Source organism: Paralichthys olivaceus, chromosome 2 (assembly GCF_024713975.1).
Source record: "Paralichthys olivaceus isolate ysfri-2021 chromosome 2, ASM2471397v2, whole genome shotgun sequence".
In the NCBI taxonomy this organism is placed as follows: domain Eukaryota; kingdom Metazoa; phylum Chordata; class Actinopteri; order Pleuronectiformes; family Paralichthyidae; genus Paralichthys; species Paralichthys olivaceus.
This window is the reverse complement of record NC_091094.1, coordinates 10,540,738-10,546,737: the sequence shown is the minus strand read 5'-3', so window position 1 is coordinate 10,546,737 and position 6,000 is coordinate 10,540,738.

Genomic DNA, 6,000 nt, shown 5'->3' with positions numbered 1-6,000 from the left:
AGGAGACCATCTGATGTCTGGAGAGCAATTAAACACACAAACAGAATCCAAGTATGTGAAGCGTTTCAGTCGTTTCTGCACAACCTTCACAAATGAGAGACCACAGAGACACACACATTCCTGTTATTGTAACACTGTGAAATTGGTTGCCCCAGAAAATCAAGTCACGCCTCCCAGTGCAGTATCCATTTTGATGTCACCTGTTTGAAGACAAAGCAATATATATGTGTTCTTTCTTTGTAATAAATGTCATTTGAAAGACAGAAGACATTTAAAATCCAAGGGGCTTGAATCTGGAAAAAATGGAGTATGCACATATTTCATTTATATCCAACACCTTTCTTACATAAAGCTATGGGTGACAGTTCTGCGAAGAAAGCAATAATTCACCGGCCTCTTAGAGGTAGATCTTAAATAACAAAAATAATAACCAGTGACCCCTTTCACTCACCACTAATACCTTGATTCATGACTCAGCGGGTAGTAAGAAGGAAGAAGGAAGAATCATTTAATGACTGACATTTATGTTGCTTTCTAGAATTGAGACCAGCCAACATGAAGATGCTCTAACATATTTCTGTGCAGTGGTATCCTAGACTTCTCCCATGGGGAAATTTGTCCTCTGCATTTGACCTGTCCTCACCTCAGGTCTAAAGCATTTTTGACAAAGGAAATGACAGGATGATCCCTGAATGGAAACTGTTGTACTGAAGGAAAATGGTGACAAACACAGGGAGAACATACAAACACACAACATCAAGCTCTGCAATTCTCACGTCTCCATTTTCCTCATCACAATCCTGATCCAGTCAGAGCACATTTCACGTCACTCATGTCATTTCAAAGCTCATTTCGTTAGACCGAATAAAACGAATAGAGAAATACATTTTTGAATTTTCATTTCATATTAGATTAATATACATTGCATGTTTCTTGCATGAACTTGTGACATATTTCATGATATTCATGATAATTAACCTTACTTCAGGTTAACTTCTCATTGGAGTTCAGGTCTCATTGACTGTGTGTGAGTTTTTGAGTCCCTTGTTTTGTGAGCATGTTATATGTTATCAGTGACATGAGGAGCCCTATCCTGTACCTGGTGCAAAATGAGAGATGTGTGTCTTTTTTCCATGGGCTTGCTGCTATCAAAATCTGGTCTGAAGTTAAGGGCAGTATTTCACTGTTATTGTAACGGCAAACTATCAAGTCCTGTGTGATTACAGATGGGTGCACACAAATGAAACTGGCTAATTACTTTATTTTCATTGCTGTTTGTTAGTTGGCTCAGAAAACAACCAAACGGATTTCTATCAAACTTTCTGGAGGGCTGGGACATGACTCAAGAAAGAACTCTTTGCATTACAGAGAGGATCCTGACGAACAGGCCAACCCAAGTCATACTCCTGCTGCAACCATTTTCCCCTCACTGTTGACACACTTTCTCCAGGACCTTATATTATTAAAATAGAACTCTAAATGTCGAAAAAATACTTCTTTTATTTCATGTTACCAGTTTTGTATCTTTCAGTGTGTATTAAGGTTTTGGTTTGATCTTGCTTTTGTTCTAATTCTCATGTATGTTTATTCTAGATCCTTAGTTACATTAGTGTGACTTAATATTATTTTAGTTCCTTGTTTATTGGCCTACTGATGTAAGCTTCCTCATCAACATCCAATCCCCTTTAACCAGTATATCCAGCTAAAAGAACCTTCAGGATAGCTTAAAAATAGAGTTAACTGAAATGAGACATGTTGCAATGCTGAGACTTTTCAGCTTTGATCCAAAACCTTCAATGTGACTCACAGAATAAAAAATGTCCCTTAATGCCTCTGGATTACATCAGTTTAAATCCAGTTGATCTGCTCAAAATAGCCTCGGCCATTCATCTGTGCGTGAGAAAGAAGCTATAGGTCATTACGCAGTTGCACCTTCTCAATGTGCAACTACTCACTTGGCATGTGACGTGTGTAATTGGAACATAGGACGAAATGGTTCAGAATCCTCCTGTGCGGTTGTCATGGAACGTCTCGCAATGTCTCCACAGCCCACGGCTTATTTCCCCCTCGCTCTCTCTTTCTCCCCGTCTGTCTTGATCACCCTGACTTTCTCTCTCTCCCTTTTGACTTCCTTTTCCCTTTTGCTCTTTTCTCTCACTCGCCTTGGCTGAGATAAATAGGAGGTATTTAACTCTGATGTGAGAACATAATGTCTCCTTCTCAGTAAAAACTACATTTGTCAGTGCCACCGTGCTTTTTGCTCTGGGCAATTGTGCACCATTGTCTTGCAAGACTGCCTGGAGATATTCCTGGTGCAGAACAGAAAGTGGGAATGGTGGGAGAGGGGAATTTTTGAAAATGAAAAGAATGCTCTGTTCTAGTATGTGACACATGCAGTGGCCAGTATGATTAATTGAATGATTAGCATATGCAAACTGCTCCTGTTTTTTTGATCGTGCCGACTCTTCACATCTTAATTTTTGATTTTGTATTTAATGGCTTAAATAAACAGTTAATTAAAAATGGCTGATGCTTTGGGGAGGGATCATCAAAATTGATCTTTGTTTTATTGAATTGATCTAATTTTTTGTTCAGTTTTAAATAATCCTAAAGTTAAACAACCTCCTTTTTGTAGGTGTGTAGTGGCGCTTCATCTGTAGCCAACAGAAAGGGAGTGTCTCCCTGTTCTTGAACATTACTGAGCATAATGCACCTAAAAACAGCAAGACTTACATAATAACTTACACAAATAAAATAAGTTAAATGAGTATGTGGTATGCCCACAGCTGCAAATGGCAATTTATCAAAATCTGTAGAGTGTCATTTTTTGCCACGCAGATACTATATTTATTATGGCCTCCATGGTTTTTGGAATTCTTATATAAACTTTAAAAAAACGTATATTCTAAAATATGACTCAAACATTAGTTTTCTAAAAATAACACCCTCAGTGGGTTCCTGTAAGACTGCAGTTAAGTATTCTTTTCATAATAAGGACTCTGATGATGAGGTGTATGAAAGCACCTACTCAGGAATAAAGTGTTCACCTGAATCGTTATTCATTTTTTGTCACACAACCGTCACATTCCCTACAATCCACAATCAGAGCTTAAGAAAACTCACTCAAACCCTACAAAGTGCAGAAAGAAAAGAACGACTGGTTCCATGTTTTACCCTAGGAAGCCTTCTGTGAGCACAATCGAACCCGTCAAACGGCTCCATAGGGCAGCTGACATGTGCTTGTGCTTATTCTGCCAATCAGGACAGACCCATTAGTCCCTTGTAGTTAGCGATCATGAACATGATTACTTTATATAAATCCACCTTCCAACCCTGTGGAGTGCTGGAACAAAGTGATCAGAGGACTCTACTTGTGCACATACAGTATAACTATAGTTCCACGTTTACAAGAGATAACCTTCAGTCTGAGTCCCAGTGATGGACTCTGTAGGCTTAAAGATGGGAAGCCCGATGGTGCACCCTGACTGACCTGAGTACAAAGAGCAGAGCAGTAACACGACCACAGCCAAACTGCCAGCTGTAATCTGGAAGACTTATCTGTGTAACATTAAAAGACCAGGTCGAGATATGAGAACCACCACTGATATTTTCTCAGGTGTAGGAGTCCCAGAGTAACCAGTGTAAGAGATACAGCAGAAACATGGTGGACAGCGTTTTCAAATAAGTAAGATTTGCCTGAGAAAACAACTTTTATTTACAAGAGGTTGAATAAATCAAGACTACAACTGCAATCCTGTGAGCCGCTTCTGCTTCTTTTCCTTCTTCTGTTGTTGTCTTGATGTTGTCTCAACTTCCTGGGATTGGGCCAAACTATAAATAAAAAATGTTTACACACTACAATTGAACTGAACCATGGTTCAGTCTGATCACACTGAGACAACGTCTTTTGGTTGGACAAAATTTTGGTCCGATGGTCTGGACCGTGGTCTGCAGCACCTTTTACACGTGAGTTTGGTACGGAGTAAATTTAAAAGTCTGAAGGTCCAAACCAAACAAGATTACAGTTAAAGCACCCAAATACTGTTCATGATTATTTTTGATAAATAGAAAAGTATATTATTTTCAAGAATTTGTCCATTTTGGCCTCTTTTTAAAAGTACTGCTTGAAGTAGACAAAATTGCAATTTTCCCAAATAGGTACAGACATAAAAAATACAGTTTTAACTTATTTTATTAAAATTAGAATGGGCATAATTAAGCCACTTGTAAAACTAAATTATGCATGTACAACAAATTAAAATGTGATTTCTTTCCTTCCGTCTTGTACAGTATAATGCCTTTACACTTATGCACAACAACATCCTGTGTTCCTGGGAGCAAATATTTAGACATGTAGATGTGAACCCAAGTGCATTCTGGCTGTGAAGCACGTCTTTGTGTCCAGGACTTGCCACCTTCCCAAGCCTCCCAGTCATTCAAATGGTAAACCAGCAGAACCAACTCTTAATTCATTGAGCAGCATTAACAGTCTGCTCCAGCTCCCAGTACTCCAGTCTGACTCACTGTTTCCCACTATTTTCTCCAAACAGAGAAAAGGGAAGCATTTACCATGAGAAAGGAGACAGGGAGGAGAGTTACAGAGCTGGATGTGGCACGCTTAATCTGTAATCTGTCTCTGCCATTTTTCTTTGAAGCATGTCCTGTTTTTTTTCTGTGTGAGCATTTCACTCTTGAGTTCTTCTCAGTTGTACCAGCAACCACAGTACTCAGCTGATACTCAGAAGGCTTTTTTTTTATAGAGAGACTCTAATTTTTCACATAATAGGGGGAATGGCATGCCATGTCATTACCACAGTGCTGCCGGAATGTAATTCTGCTGTGTTGTGCAGGAACATTTGTGAAATGCTTTATGGGATAAGAGAAAGTAAATAAAACACCAGACCAGAGTGAATATCGGACCAGCTTTGACTTGTTGGCAAGAGCCAAAAGGATGCAGGACAGATGCTGAGCTGGTAAACCCTCTGCTATCTCTGGATAAATAACTGCTTGGTCGTTACGCCTCCTGTAGGGGGACCATGAGAGCAATACATGGTGTTGCTTTAAGGTAAGATGATCTTTATCGTCATGGTTACAGCAATAAACATGTGGTCATGAATAAAAGAAACAACGCATCTTCAACCAGGGAAACAAACAGCGGTTTCCTGCAGCTCATGAGCGCATAGTTCTCTGCCCCCTGTAGTTTTATGACCAAACTTCTCCCAAAGCAAGAAATCAGAAGACAAACAACATTATCCCCATTATAAATGTGTACAACAATGCAGTGTGTATACAATGCTTGTGTCCCACACCCTTATGATGGGGTGGGTGGGGGGCCCTAAAGAACATCTGTATGCAAACATAAAGTAACTGCAGGAGATGTGCTCCTGGCATTCAACACAGTGTCGGGTGGTGGAAACCATGTTAATATCCAACTGCCTCTCACACATCCATCTAATTACATCCGATTTCTCTCAGCACGCCCCTCGGCAACGTTAAAATCAAAGCATGACACTAAGACAAGAGCATGTTCTGCTCCAGTGGCACAGGTTATGGAGGGTGAGAGAGACAGAAAGAGAGAGAGAGGGAAAGCAATCAGTCATCTACTCTGGATTTGCATAGCGACTGTAGCCTTTAGAAATCTAAGCCTGCTATTTCCTGCAAAACTCCGAACACTAGCCTGAATTTGAATGGTAATGGATATAGGAGAATAGGCGAGAGTATCCATTTCTGATGGGTAATTCTGTGTCATTCAAAGTCACTTCATGAATTCTCGACTTTTTTGAGTCTATGGCAGGAGGAAAAATCCAAAAAGAAAACATCATTCAATATTTTTTAATGTGATGAATTTAGAAATCCTGTGTGTGTAGAAATCTACAGGATTGCAGCGGGTTTCTCATCCGCTGCGTGTGTGGATCTGTACCCGCACCCATGGATTTTTTCATATGCATTATATATATACTGTTATATGCCTCAGCAGTTTGATAATACTGAGTGATGGGC